The following is a 17,060-nucleotide window of genomic DNA, read 5'->3' as shown; positions in this document are numbered from 1 at the left end:
CTGTGACGAGAGACACAAACACGTGTTCACTTATTACAGGACAACTTACGACTGAGCAGTTGCATCAATGTGCCGTTTGGACTAGAAGTAGCTTATAGACCAAAGATGGTGTGCCAAAGATGGTATATATATATATATATATACATACACACACATATATACACACACTCAAATCTAGCAATATCGAAGCATTGCCGGGTTTGCTAGTATATTATATCTGTACTTATAAATTAACTTGTCGTGACTAATTCTTAATCAGTGTCCAGAAAAAGCTATTGAGATAAATTGATGAAAATTTGTATACATGTTCTTGATGCACACTAAGAAAGAATTTTTTTTTAAATTTCAAGTTTAAAGGATTAAAATGGTGTAACAATGAAATTTACTATTTTTTTAATTTCTCGGTAACAGATGAGATAATTTGATTTTTGGTGTTTACAAGCTTCATGTGAATATCTAAAAACCAATTTTAGATTTTATGAAATTCAACCTTGGAGTGAAGAAAGGTAAACAGAATTTTAACAATGATTGAAAATTTTCCCCATTTCCGACTATACTAAACGAGGTATTCACTCGATTTGGGCTTGAAAATACTCTTCAGATAAACATCTAAAAACCATTTTTGGGTTTTTTGAATTTGGATTTTTTAAAGGAAGCGACGGTGAACGGCGCTGCGGCTTAACTACCACAGCCTCTGTTACTGTGTGTGCGATGCGACTCCTTGCACTTGCCTCTGGTTATTGATTAAAAAACATAAAATAAAAATAATTAAAAAATTTAAAAAAAAGAAGATAAATGAAGTACGGTTACCTCCTACTGGTGTTTGTCGGGTAACGCTAAGAACCGGACAAAATATAATTTTACCCGTACAAAATACGGGTAACCAATTGTAACTAATATTGTTAAGATGGAGGTCGACTGTTTTCATACTTTGTATATATATATACTAGATGATCGGAGTCCAACCGTCTAGCCAGGACCCCTGGGACCCAGGTCCCCGGGGAAAAACAGATTAGTAGTAGCAACTACGGTAATTAATCACTGACGATGAAAACTGCTTAAACCTACTTCTGTTGCCAAGATGACAGAAATAATGAAGTAAACGTATTAGTTTTTTTTTCTCTAATTCACAACTTCATTTCCAGTGCGGCTAGGGATTTTGTCTATGGTTTTAAACCTTCCCAGGGATAACATGACTGAACAGCAAATTTGATAGCGATCGGTCGGTTGTTTATTTCTTGATGCCAGAAAACAAATAAGAGACAGACAAACAAACTGTCGGTTTTATATAAGATATATATATTTTATATAAAACCAATGTATATTACCAATGTATATATATCTATATATATATATATACATTGGTAATATATATATATATATATATATATATAGATATATATACATTGGTAATATTATCAATAGTTGAAATTTGTTAGTAGTGTATATTTTTCAATATTTATTTTACTTTCCTCCAAAAAAAATATCTCATATTGTCAAAATTACCATTTTTTTTTTTTTAAATTGATTTAATTATAATGAAATCTTTATAATCATAATAATAAATTAATGATTTCATTAAAATTTAGTTATTTTCAATTCAATTAAACCACTAAAAATAATGTTTCATTAGACTAATTAAATGTTAATAAATAATATGTAAGGATAGAGCTTGAAATGATTGAAGTTAAATAATCAGGAATGATTAACATTCCTGATTCTATTTAATAAGCAAATGTAGTATTAATAAATAAATTCATTAAATACTATTCTTAAAGTGCTACGGCCTAATTAGACAATAATATTTCAATCAGTAAGTTTATAAATTCAAATTAGATCATTTGAACGATTTAGTTTTCCCATCACGCTTACGGTGCACCGTTTATTGTAACTCAGATAACATTTTTTTTACGGGAATAATAGGTATTAAAGAATCATATGATATTCTATACATGTGAAGATATTGCAAAACGGATATTTGGGTTTATTTCAGTGACAATTGTATGAAATATGAGACTAGCGATCGTTTTATTTTTTTCTGTTTCAGCCCGAATGTGATTTTACTCTTTTCGTACTCTACGTGCGTTTGCACGCAGAAAAGCTATGCGCGTGTCTTAAAAAGTCATTAATTTATTAATAAATGTTACGTGCTACTAAGTCTAGTACTAAATAAATCTAGTAGTAGTTAAATCTAATTCTACAGGCTAATCAAGCAGTAGAAAATAATTAATTTATTTTAAAATAAAGCGATTTCTTAAGTCATAAGCTTTACTGATGAGTCTGTAAAAATTTTGTAGCTATTTAATTTCATTCTCAAATAATTTTTCTGTTATTTAACAAAATTAATTTCATTTCAAAAATTGATATATTACTTATTTTTATGTTTTATTTTTTGTAATTGAATTTAATTTAAATTTGACTGACTTAACACTTGATTGAAATTTTGTAAGATAAATAAATTTAAAAAATTATTTAGCAAATAAAATTTATATTTTCGTAACCGTCTCTCACAGCCTTCAAAGTCGAATCAAGCTAAAACTGTGCTAAAATTGGGGACTTTTATTGATTTTCCTTCAGTATAGTTTGGAAACTAATTTTATAAATGGAATAAAATCTCACACATTATGGGAAAATTAATTGGTGAAAAAAATAAAATCACGCTCTGTTTTAAAGTCTTTATAAAGCAAGTGATAAAACATATATATTTAACGATGAAGATATAAAACAGCGTTAAGCAAACAAAATCCAACTACGTGTCATTTACGATGAGGAGAGATGACTGCTCACGGATCCACCTTAAAGGCGTTGTAATTCCCCAAACTGAGATTGTGAGGTCTACACCTCAACCATCAACTAATGTGGAAAATTCATATAAGAGAGAAGAGAAGACAACTTGAGATCAAGTTTCTAGGAAATGTTCTGGTTGTTAGGCAGACGTTATTGTTTATCTTTGTTTAATAAGCCGCTGATATACTCAACAATTCTAAAGCCTATCTTTAATGGGATCAAACTATGGGGCACCGCGACCAGAAGCAATGTCGACACCTTACAGCGGTTTTATAATACATAATTAGGTGAACACACGTTCAATATTTATTGCACTACGCCACAATCTGCTAGGGGATCGGTTTTATTTGCGTTTGTGGTCTCATGAACAGCACGCTGTATGAACTTTCGGGATGGTGCTATCTGTTACTTAAAATGTTTGAAACGCTGTTGTGGTGTGATGATAGAGTTTCCACTACTGAAGAACGCCTCCACGATGTACAAAATTTCAACCGCGGTCTACATCACGATGACTCCCTGCCACAATGGAAGAAACATGTAACTTCCATCATTACACTTCCTGTTAAGCTACATGAAAAACATACATGACTGTTATTATTGTTCGCAGTATTCAAAATATAAATATAAATCATCAATATGACCCACCCTTAATATTTTATATTATTGAAACACCTGTTACATGAAAAATTCTGTCTGTTATCCGTTTGTTGAATGCAAAGAACATTAAACCGTTTGAAATTTACCATCATATTTGCGGCGTTTATGAGGAAAATGTAACGATGGATTTCATGGTATGAATATCATGCGATTGTTTATCGAAAGTTGCAATAACCTGCAAGATACGAACCATGTATGCGTCAAAACTATCACAAAAGGTTGGGATTAAAACATCACAAATTAATGTAGTCCTGTTGAGAAATAATGCATTATACAAGATATCCTAAGAAGAAACGGAGAAAGTTAGAGGACTTCTACTAGTAAAAATAATGAAAAAAGTTCATATAAACATAGGTCTGGAAACGCTATGTACTTGAGTTATGGCTAGCGAAAGATTTCGCTCGGATTAACGAAGGAATTCACTGTTTGACTTGATGAAGAAAAACAGGAAGACGGCTTATTTTTATTAATAAATTTTCGGAATTATTGGATAATCTTAATCTCTGAAAATGATTATGCCTATTTTGTTAGTACCTAGTATGTCATCTACTAAGTTATCGCTCTACATGAGCAGATTTTTCTAAACAAAAAATTTGACGTGGACACTGCATGATTTCCTTGTACGCCTATTAAATTAAATATAACATTTTTTTAAATGATAAGTGCATAAAATCTTATTTCATTAATAACTTTTGATATTTTTTAATTTTTTTTATTGTTATTATTGAATTATTATTTATTGGAATTTTTTTTTAATAATCAGAGGTTAATAATTATTAATAAATCAATAGATTTAAATTAAAAAAAAAAGTGTAAAAAAAGAAGGAGATAAAATCGGATTTAAACAATATGCCTTCCTCTTGTAAGATCAAAATATTTCATTAATTGAAAGTTTATTTAGCTATAACTCTGGAACCAATGAAAATAACTACCACTTATGATATATCGTTAAAAATATTTCAATGAGAGCTTACTACTGCAGTTAACAATTGTCCAAAAATCATTTTTTTTGGATTTTGGCCTTTTTTGGCCACTTGGTTAAGTCGATTACAATCAAAAGAGCAGGTGCACAACTAGATGTACAACAGTCCTAAATCCAAAGTTTCAACATCCTACGGCTAATCGTTTTCGAGTTATGCGAGATACGTACAAACGTACGCACAGACGTCACGCCGAAACTAGTAAAAATGGGTTCAGGGGTGGTCAAAATGGATATTTCCGTTGAAATCTGAAAACCAAAATTTTTCGCGATCACAATACTTCCTTTTTTTCGTAAATAATTCCGTTATTTAGTAAAAAGAAAAAAATGATAAAAAAAGTAAAAACTGGAGAGCTAATTTAATTTACCAGTAACATTCATCAGCTTTATTGTTTACTTTCTGTTTATATATGGTGTTTTTCATTATAAGAAATAAACGTAATGTGGTTGGGGGTTATAAGCCAACATAAAAATACCTACATAATGAAACAAGTACAGTAATACAGATACTTAGAAATGATATTAACAGAATATTGCTACAATGAAAAGGACGTAAAAACTATGAGGAAAATTGAAATGGCTAAAAAATATTAAATAGAAAGAAAAGGTTAATTTGTTGTAAGATATTAGATTTTAAGTGTAAGAAATTAATATTCAAACATGGATGCTAATGGAGAGAGACAGAACGATGGAACTAATTGTAGGCTGGAGGATATTACCCGCCGAGTTGGTCTAGTGGTGAACACGTCTTCTCAAATCACCCGATTTGGAAGTCGAGAGTTCCAGCGTTCAAGTCCTAGTAAAGTCTAGGACTTGAAAGTATTTTTGATCCGTATTTTTATACGGATTTGAAAACTAGATCGTGGATACAGGTGTTCTTTGGTGGTTGGGTTTCAATTAACCACACATCTCAGGAATGGTCGAACTGAGACTGTACAAGACTACACTTCATTTCCACTCATACATGTCATCCTCATTCATCCTCTGAAATAATATCTGAACGGTAATTACCGAAGGCTGAACAGGAAAAAAAGAAGGCTGGAAGATATTGAAATTTTGAGATGGAAGAAAATCAATTAAATAGAGAATTGAAACTTAATTGGAATAAATCACATAAAAATGAAACAAATTTTTGGGAAATATCATGTAAACGAAGAGATATTACAAACTGATAGAAAATTAAGTAGAAGATGATGGAAAAAAGCAAAACTTTTAATCGATCTTAAGGATATTTAAGATGAAAATATATGAGATGAAGACAGACTTTTTTTTGGGGATGTGGCTCAAGGATTTAAACCCAGGTTTCAAAAGTTGAACAAATATTTAATAAATTTAACATTATTTCATGTAAATGGTTATAATTATTTTTAAGTTTGTGAATTAGTTTAAAGTAAAAATGTACCATAATTTTAAGACAAATAAATTTATTAAATAGAAAGTGGTGTAAGATGTTTGTGAATAAATCTTAAAATTTGTTATAACTTGTGGCAGTTTTTCTTTGCTGTAGAACAAAAATTTACAATCAGTTTCTCCTAATAAAACGATAAGTAAATAATATCACACGAGAGAGGGCCATCAAATGATGACTTCCCCACGAAAACAAATAGGAAAAATTTATAATGATAAAAGTCCATGTTAATAATCATACTTGTAGTAACAATAAACATTCATGTCAAAAGTACTATCATCACTGAATTCTATAACTTGTCCAAATTTATGGACCACATGTGTCCAGCACATTGAGTTCAAATGCGATGTTTTTTATCAGGTAGAAAATAAAAAATGGTATAAAACAAACATAAACGAACGAATTAAAACAGTATAAAGTTAAAATAATAAAACACAAAAATTGTTAAAAATAGTGACGGAAAAATAGAGTACCTTCAAAGATCATTACTAAGGTCCAGCACATGAACCCTTTTCAATTGTCTAATGTCATCACCGCTGTCTATTGGGTTCAAAGCAAGGGGATTTACAGTTAATTTCAATTAAAGAATTAATTTTACTACTTCAACTCTTCAAAAAAATTTCCTGTACTTTAACAATAATTAATTTTTCTAACACTTTTCTCAATAATCACCTAATTTTAATCAAGTAACGAAAAAAAATCAGTTTTTTCATCAAATTTTAATTTTTGATAATAATAACATATGTAATTGAAAATAAATAATCCGATAAAAAAAATTGTGGGAGGGAACTTACGTAATTGAAATTTACGTAAAACCAAGTAAGCAGTACGGTAAAATGGAATATTGGATATTACTTGTTTGACTTAAAATTTGTGTTTTTGTGTTATATTTGTACATAGAAACTTATATAAATTTGTTTGGGTGTGTTATAGTAACTGCGATAAACAAAGTTACGGAATTATATTAAAAAAAAAAACAAAAATTAATTCTGGGAGGATGTTACCTTCTAATCTGGTGCTTTGTTATTGGCGATGCTATCGTACATTGGCGGCTATATGCATATGAACAAATTGGAACGTGGCCAAATATGCATTATGCGTTTACACACGTACGTTTATTACCGAATAACCAACGATTCAGTTCTTCACATTCCAGTTCTAATAACAAGCAAAATAAGTAGAAGGTGTGTTGTTTATAAAACTGACCGGATTGTTTTATTTATTCTTATATATTAATATATTTTTTTTGTTTATTTTTATTTATAGGTATTCATTGTTTTATAATAAACTTATCATCAATATGATAATTAATTCCTCAATCAATATTCTATAAATAAAACAACCTGTTCTGTTTTGTTAGAAATGATTTATTGAAATGAGTAGCCACATGATATTTCTCTTTACAATGTATAATTTTACAACATAATAGACATAAAAATACAGTTGATTTTATTATAATGTTACAAAAAGGACAAAAAAAATATTTAAGAAATTACGTAATTTAATTTTTACTTGTTGAAATATACGTCAGTAAAATATTTGGCAATTGTTAGCCCGAACGTTCTCAACCTTAATCTTTTTCAAATTGAAATATGTTGAAAAATATGTTATATAATTAATAAAAATACAAGTTTCAAAAGTCGGAAGAGTGAAATTACCTTAGTATTCTTCCTCAGAATCTGTAATGGCATTAGCGTTGTTATAAACTCCATCATTTAATCAGGATACAATGAAGCTGTCAACTGGCCACCTAAATCGGTAAAATATGTATATTTAACGTTAATTAGATGAAGTTAGCGAGCGAAGCGAGCGTAGGATGTGCGTTTGGTTAGGATATATTGATATTGTGCGCGATACGTCATCACACGGAATCAACATAATCTAGTCAAACATAACCTACGCTCGCTTCGATCGCTAACCTCATCTGATTAACATTCAAAATAAAAATTATATATACAAAAAGTAATACGTATAGGTGATTTTATTTTTATATACGCAAACAACTGGATTTCAGTTGGGGTTCCATATAACTGATAAGTACCGATATTCTTTTTTTTGTATACCCTGTAAATCAAAATTACTGTTTCAGATCTTTTTTTCCCAAATCAATTTAAAAAATATTTACTTATAACAATGTAATTAATACCTTGCAGAATTAGCTACACCAGTTATCACACACGCCACCTTATTACCTGTCATACAAAAGTTTATTCTTCCCGGTTCAATAGTTGTTAGCGATTGCTGGAAGACATATAACTGTTTGCAACACGAGGGCTACCAACATTTAGCGATGAACCACAAATATAATTTCATACATCCGAACACGGGAGCTCATACACAGACAATTGAGCGTGCGTGGCGAGGAGTGCGTTCAAACGTTCCTCGGTAGGAAATTGTAAGCACCACTTGCACGGGAATCTCGCAAATTTATTTTTAAAGAGAAAATACAGGGACTACAAGACCCGAGTACATCATTTATAGTCCAGTCTTGCTTCACTGGATCCTGACTATTTGATGAAGTTGCTCAAAACAGCTGATAACAACGCTATTACAGATTCTGAGGAAGAATAATGAGGTAATTTCATTCTTCCGATTATTGAAACTTGTATTTTTATTAATTATATAACATATTTTTCAACATACTTCAATTTGAAAAAGATTAAGGTTAAGGTCGTTCAGGCTCACAATTACCAAATATTTTTATTTTGAATAGAAAATTTGATAGATTTTTATTACTATTACTTTATTTTGGTTATTTGAATGTGAAAAAAACAAATAAATGTGTGAGATGGAAGATTTTTTTTGCTTTTAACATGAAATAAACTTAGTTTTAAAGAAAATTAATCTTTGTATGTCTTGCAATTTTACTTTACTTTTTAAGGGGGAAGATTAACCAAAATATTATTTTCTTTAGAACTGGGAATAGGAAGTTTATACTTGATCAGTTTATTTAGCTTACAGTGAAGATTACTTTTCTAAATTTTCAGATAATTACATTCTTTGCAACCCCTAAAATAGGGGTTGGAGTGAAAAACAGTTCTTGATGAAAATAAATTTTAACGCATTTGTTAATAAAGATAAAAACTTAGAAAAAACACCAGAATAAAGAGAAAATTAGTGTCTAGTGCCTTGTGTATACACAAAAAAATACATCTTGTAGAATTTTTGTTAGAAATTTTTTAAACAAAAATCATCCCCCAGTTAATTTCAACTCCCCCCTCATGTGCATACACATGCATCTAGACAAATATTTTCTGTAAAATGTAAAAAAAAAAATTCATGCAGTTATCTCAGTTACAACTAAAGTTATGATTTTTTTTTAGTTTTAACAAAACAGAGAAATTTTCGGAAAGTAGTGATTAAAGGTTGCAATATACCATAGCACCTGCCGATTACATCGCATGGTTTAAGCAATGTCCTATGAACTTGAAAGTGGCGTAACCTGTAGGATGAAATGTGAACGAAATAGAATAAACAACGAGATTTAAGATGGTGAAATATTCATATTTCTATCATTTTTCATTGGTGAGATACAATCTACTGAATTTCGTATTTTGCACGGAGAAAATACAAATATTGCCTCGGAAACGGACTTATAATTTATTTTATTTAAATTTTTGTGTTCAACAGGGAAATAAATAATTACACAGTTAAAAGTACACATTCCATAGAATAAAAATCACAAAAAAAATTTATACTTTCTTTTTTACTGTATCAAACGCAGACTTCCACCTCCGATACGATTTATAACTGGATAAAATCCACTTTAAAGTGTAGCGTATTCGAATTTAAAAAAAAAAAGAAGTAAAATATCCGGCTTTTTGGAGGACTAAATTTGTTTGTATAAACCTGAAGACAGTAGTATCTTCTCATAAAAGTAGACTGCTAAAAGCCTTTGGTAATGTTGTGTTTTAATAAATTTTAATAAATATTTATTCAAAATATGTAGTAATTTTAAGGACACTCAGAAATAATTATTACACGTATGATAATCTAATAAATTTTAGAATTAATTCACTTTTATTACGGTATTTGTTTTAAATTTGTTTAGTTACATACGAATTTTGCGTTATTATTATTTTAAAATAAATAGTCTGTTTTTACCTGTAATGAACTAGTGATTGATGACAGTTATTAATTCCTAACTCAACTAAATGAAAGATAGGACATTGGCATAGCAAATTATAAATACATTTTACATGATAATTAAGGTTTATCTTTTGCAATAATTCTGTAATTTTTGACGTATAATAATCATTAATACTATCGTTTACATATAGAAAAAGTGATTGTATCACTCTCTGATTACTTTTCTTTTGTATAACGTAAAGGGTGCTGCTCTCTGATTTAGTCAAAAAATTATATTAGTTAAGTAGTAATAATAATTGAGTTATGAAGGGCCACAATCTAGTTTTCTCACATATCTAGTTCTTTTGATGACGTTGAATACAACGTAGATTTTCTAATTTATAATGAAAATAGATTTATATAAAACAGATTTTATAATAGATTTTTAAAATTTATAATAGTAATAAAAAATATAAAATATCTCCTATTTTAAAATCTTAAAAATTCAAGACTATACCAAGATAACTTGAAGTACTTTATATTCATTTTGTAAAACGAACTATATTCAATTAAAAGAGGACTTTATTTACATTATTTATAGAATAAAATCCACTGGACAGTAAAATAAATTTATTTTCATAGGATATATTTAGCTGGTTTGGTAAAACTCTAAATGCCAGACTGTTGTCACAATCGTGTCTGCTCACAGTAGTATAATGAGTTAATATGATTAATAAACTAAACTCGTATAAAACCCACCCGATGTCCTGTATTTAATTTATCTTTAATTCTACTCCCCTTAAAGCACGTTACCAGAAAAATAAATTATCACAAAAATCAATAAATAAATTGATTTCTAACATATTTTATCAGTGATTACCACTAGTTTTGAAATCTCTTCACAGAAAGGAAGAGATTTTAAGACGAACTGGAGAAGAGAGGAGTTTGTTGTTGTTGGAGAAGAATCTTAAAAAACTGAGAAGACTGGTCAGCTATCTATTAAGGCAACCAGGTTAGTGAATCTAGAAGAAACTGTAGATGATAAAACAGTAAAAGAAGATAAAGATTAGATTATATGAAATAGATAATTCAGGATGTAAGATGTAAAAAGTGTGTTGAGGTTAAATGTTTGACATAGAATAGAAAGGAATGGAGAAGTGCATGAAACCATTTAAATTAATGAAAGCATTAATACCAACACTTAGTAACCTTTGTATTTCATGATTTATTAGTTTGTTTCATTGTAGGTACAGCAAAATATTAAGCAATTAGAAATTAGTAGAATAGTATACATAAAATGCAAATTAAACAAAAAGTTAGTTTTTATTTTTAGAATATGTTAAACTTATATCGTAATCTAATACGTAAAAGGGAAAAAAAATTAAGGATAAATACCATTTTTAAAACATAAGTTTTATTATTTTTATTTTATTTTTAAGTAGCAATAATTATTCTTTTCAACTAGCTCTCTAAAACAAACATAAATAACTTACAATAGCAACCGATTCTACTTGATGAAAGATTTCCTTGAGTGGCAGCCAGAAATATTACCAAAGAATAATGTTTCATATTTTTATGGCTTACGTTTTATTTTATTAGTAGCCAAAACCGAGTTCCAAAACTTTTATTTGGTTAGATGTCAAAACAAAAATCCATTTTATTTTTTTGAACTGACAAAACATTATTTTACTTTTTACGTTAATGTGTCTACAAGTGTAGAAAATACTATAAAAAAGCGATATAACTAAGAAATAACTATTAAAAAATTTCATGTCAATATGTAGTCTTTTATAAATTTATGATTTCACTAAAAATAGAAAGGTTATAATTAACAGAAAAAGAGTATATAAAATATTAGTAACTACCCTTAATCCACTGAAGGATCCACTGAAGAAAGAATGAGTTAGATAAACTGAAATAAATAACTGTGATAAATAAATAAATGTAAGACCATTTTTTAAATAACACAAAACTTCTAAGCGCAAAATATATATAAATATATACAGAATGTATTACGAGGAATCTGCAGTTCTTTACAGGCGTATTCCTCTTATCAAAACAATGAAAAAAGTTTATATAAACATAGGTCTGGAAACGTTTTGAGCAGAAAATTTAATACTCACTGTAAGTTTATCAAATATCAAATTAAATAATATAAATGAAAAGTACTGTGGAATGTTTAAATTAACATATGGTTAAAATTATTTTCAGAGAAATAGGATTATAATTTAAATTTTCGTTTGCACTGGTTAGTTTTCATATCCGTTTAGTTGTGTTTGGTTCCCAATAAAAAAAAAAAATTGAAAACATTGTGTTCAGTTTTCGTAGACGTTGATTACATCACTTTTTTAAGAATTAAATTCTCTACAAGTTTTGTAGGAAACATTTATGCATTTATTACTTATATTTAAGAAAGTTATTTCAAGTTAAAACATTAAAAATTTGATTTTTGGACCCTTAATTTTGGGTTTAATGTCAGATATCTTCAAAATTGAAGAAAACACATTTGCGAAACCTATTTTATTGAATTTTTCAGCCCAAAAACCATTAATTTTGTCTCTAGATTAACGTCCAATAAATTTCAGTACGACCTCATTTCACTGGGGGAACTGAGATCCAGGCGAAAGTTTTCGCTAACAAAACGTTTCCAGATTTAATATATCTATGTGAACATATTTAATTTTTTTGATGAGGGAATAAATCAGAAAGCAGAAAGGTATGTCTCCTCCACGGACTCTCCCTCTCTCTCTCTCTCTCTCTCTCTATATATATATATATATATATATATATATATATATATATATATATATATATATATATATATATATGTGTGTGTGTGTGTGTGTGTGTGTGTTAGATAAATTTTATTAATACAACGATTATGCATAATTACCGGTGAATTTAATTTTTCGCCTGAAATGATGGAGAATTTAATAAATATATAGCAATTTATTAAATAATCTAGTCATTCTACATATATTAACATATATTAAAATAACAACTCGACTATAAGCAGTAAATACTGAATTTATTATTTAAATAATCAAAACATTACTGTTATTAATTAGTCGAAGTTAGCGAGCGAAGCAAGAGTAGGTTTTGTGTGGTTAGATGAGTTGATTCCGTGTACAGACGAGTCGTACGTGTGTATCAATACATGCTAACCAAACATGACATACGCTCGCTTCGCTCGCTAACATCGTCTAAGTAACGTTAAATATACAAATTATATATATTTTTTCTCCTACATTGGAGGCGATTAAATAAATTCACCGGTAATTATGCATAATCGCAGAATTAATCAAGTTCACCCTAACACACACACCCAGCGCCCCCCCCCCCACACACACACACATAAATATAATTTTTTTGATTCAAATAGTAAGTAAATCAAAAAATATATTAAGTGTTTGAAATATTTATTATTAATCAATCCTGTCATTGTCATTATTCAGAGACTTATAAAAATCCCACCCGCGTATAGGTTATTTTGTTAAAATGTTTCTTTACTTCATTATTATTAATTACACGAAGTCGAAAATAAATTAATAATATGAAATGAATAAATAAACTGCGAAAAAACTCAGTAAATATGTATTTTCTATTGCGTCCTCAAAAATATTGTACATATGTTTATACATTGAAATGCTTTACCTAACTACGTAAAAACAGCCTCCTGTTTTAAATTAAACATCCTCTTTTTAAACCCGTCTTTTTCTATTTCTAGGTAACTATTTTTTTGTTAAATATTTTGTAGAAGCAAAACTATATTTAATGAACTGAATATATAACCTTTCGGTACTTGTTTGTTATCGCACCGCCACTTTTTTCCACTTTCTTTTATGCAACTTCTTTAGGTTTCAAGAGAAAATAGAAAATATCGTTTATTTATGGTAGAAAAAGTAATTTTTTTTATGAAAAATAGAAATTACAAAACAATGAACACATTATTACCCTTTCAGAGGATAAAATTCGTGAATGCTATTGAGAATAGAATTAAAGATTTTTTGGCCGTTTGCAGTATTATTACGCCACATGAATTCAGCTAATTAACTCTCTGAAGAGCATTGCCACGATGGTTTTTATTCCTCCATTTGCAAGAACCTCACAGTTTTTCAATATTTTGAATGTGTACTCCGACAAAATTATATTGTAGAATGTATATTGTATAGTATAGTGTTCTACAATATTATATTTGTGATTCACTTTTGCATGATGAAACCTTCTTTTTTTAGAGTGGAAGTTTGATACGGTCTGTAGCTGTAATATATATGATACATGCATGCTAACAAGTTTTCCAAATCAAAGGTTTATATTTTTATCGCATAACTATTATAATAATATTTCTTGTGTGGAGAACACACGAAAATCATGTTATTCCTAGGTAATGTAATTTGAAAAACATACTTTTACTTTCTCATTTTAAAATATTGGTCACAAAAAAAGTGAAAAAAGTTGCGGTGCGATAACAATAAATTTATGTTATTAATAAGTGGTATATAATATTCATATTTAACGTTAATTAGACGAGGTTAGCGAGCAAAGCGAGCGTAGGTTATGTTGCTATACGTACGATTCGTCAGTACACGGAGTCAATATAATCTAAACAAACATAACCTACGCTTGCTAACAAACACATTTTGTGTTTAAAGCATTGTAATAATACGTTGTTTTTTTTTTTGACAAAGAAGTTGCATAAAAAAAGTGAAAAAAGTGGCGGTGCAGTAACAAACAAGCACCAATCTTTCTTGTATAAAGTGAACTTTATACAGTATAGAAAAATCCTAATTCAAAAACCTAACGATTTTTTATTTTTATTTTTTGTAGTCCTTTAAGCCAATATCTGAGACAATCAAATTTAATAGTACGGAAAGATGAGAGCTGACGGATGTCAGAAGGCGTAAGATATAAAAACTGGCAAAATTATTTACGAATACTTCAATACTCTTGATACTTGTGTACTATAACGGCGCCACTATCATTGGGAGGTTATAACCTGCGCGACTGATGGCGAGTTAAATAATTTCGTTCTACTTAGAAATAAAATATATAATAAAACTATAAATATAATCTAACTAAACTTAACCTGCGCTCGTTTCACTCGCTAGTGAAAGTTAGAGAGCGAAGAGAACGTAAGTTGATTATATTTATAATTTTACGTCCTATTTAGGTAATCAGATATCAAGTTTAACTTTTATTAGCTAAGCGATGGATTTTATTATTATTATTATTATTAAAGCGATAGTTTATCTTTCATTAGCTAAGCGATAGGGATATTCAGGTCGTACTAAATAAGTTCGTCCTAAATAGGATGTACTTATTATTTTAGGACGTACTATTTACGTATTCAGATATTAGGTTTATCTTTACTAGCTAAGCGATAGCGACAACTAACTGACAAACCATAGTGGCACCGTTATACTACTATTAAACACAAAAGTTAATAGTTTTTAATGTTCAACTATTTTTTTAAAATATATATATTATTACGATTATTATATTTCATCGTAATTTTTTATTCAAAATCACTTGGGTAAAATTATTAAGTATATAAAATAATTTTTATATGTACAACATTACAATAAATAAATTACTAATTTAATTCCATACAATATTTGGTGAGTATTTAGGGTATATAAATAGAATTAAATTAATGGAAAAATCACTTTAATCATTATTTCCAAAGAAATTAAATTGTATGAAAGCATTCTTTTAACCAGTTTTTTTTGGTACTTACGTATTAATGCCACCGCAGCTACAGCTTTATTTAAAAACAAAGTAGTCAATCGGATTTCGGTGGAAAATGGGCCGATTTAATAAATGGTTATTTTTATTTATTTTATAAATATAATTTAACCAAACTTAACCTACGCTCGCTAACCTTGACTAATTAAGACCGTAATTTTTAGAGTATTTATTTAATAAATTCAGTAATTATTGTTATTCAAATAATAAATAATTGCAATAATTACTGAATTTATTAAATAAATACTCAAAAAATTACGTTGTTAATTTTTCAAGGTTAGCGAGCGAAGCGAGCGTAGGTTAAGTTTGGTTAAATTATATTTATAAAATAAATAAATATAAACAACCATTTCTTAAAATTAATAAAGAGACTCAATAAAATAAATACTAAATTTTAAATAAAGCTGTAGCTGCAGTGGCGTTAATACGTAAGTACCGTTTTTTTAAATCAATTTTGTAATCCTTACAATTAGCAACTTAAAAACAAATCGTATTTATTTCTGTAAAAGTATACAAAAATTGTGTGTTTGTAGCAGTTACCATGCCAGAAACTAATATTTGTCTGAATTTCATAAAAAATGAAAATGAAAACCAATATATTGAGTACCTAAATAAATAAAGTCCTTGTCTTGCAATTCCTTAAAAGCTTAACTCATAAATATGGAGGATTATTTTTTAAACTGATTACTTCAAGAAGATAGTAATTGGTAACTTTACAAGCCGAGAAAAGTTGCAATAATTTTAATGAAATAGTAATCAAACGTAACATACTATATTTATTTTAAATAATTCTAATAAAATAAAAATAAAAAACCATATCTGAAAACAGTATAACAAATCTAAAATATGAAAAAAATATAATAATTGGCTATACTTAAAACCATAAAGTGGAAGTGAAAGTTTCTACTTATAAGCGATAAAAATCGTTTCGAAATGATAAATATATTATATTAATGATCGTAACATTATGAGGACACTCCATATACATGAGAAATACTTAAATTGTCTTGCATACAAAATGTGTACCTTCAGCAGAACGTTTTAAGGAACAGTATAATAGATGGGATTATATGCTAAAGTCTAGATCATTTATATATGTACATATACCGTATATAACGTAAGAACGCATGACATTTGCTATGTGCATAATGAAACGTACGCTTAGAAATATACTGTCGTCCCCATATATATATATATATATATATGAAAAATACATAAATTTACTTACGTACACAATGACAGAATTACGCATCAATAATATTTTTCAGTATTAGAATGACGGTGCATTAAACTTGTACACTGAAAGATAGTTACACGAATATTTAACATAAAAAGAAACACAGCCAAGCACAGAAGCAACACACAACTCTCTCTCGCTCGAACTAACTCGGCTCCCCCGACTTTATCCGAATCAGC

The 17,060-nt window shown here is 28.6% G+C and overlaps 1 protein-coding gene across 4 annotated transcripts in view; it reads left to right on the top strand.

Moving 5' to 3' along the window:
• The window catches only part of shakB (Innexin family member shaking B), a 421,195-nt gene that overhangs the window by 384,493 nt on the left and 19,642 nt on the right, over positions 1 to 17,060 (top strand). Inside the window, exon 5 of one of the 4 annotated variants that reach the window (XR_012757198.1) lies at positions 10,805 to 10,911. The exons of the other annotated variants lie outside the window; for them this stretch is intronic. The gene's annotated coding sequence lies outside the window, so the exon portion shown is untranslated. The remainder of the gene's footprint in view (positions 1 to 10,804; positions 10,912 to 17,060) is intronic. 4 annotated transcript variants of the gene reach the window in all.

The sequence above is a fragment of the Lycorma delicatula genome, chromosome 7 (assembly GCF_047948215.1).
Source record: "Lycorma delicatula isolate Av1 chromosome 7, ASM4794821v1, whole genome shotgun sequence".
NCBI classification, from domain to species: domain Eukaryota; kingdom Metazoa; phylum Arthropoda; class Insecta; order Hemiptera; family Fulgoridae; genus Lycorma; species Lycorma delicatula.
This window is presented reverse-complemented; position numbering and strand designations above follow the sequence as displayed.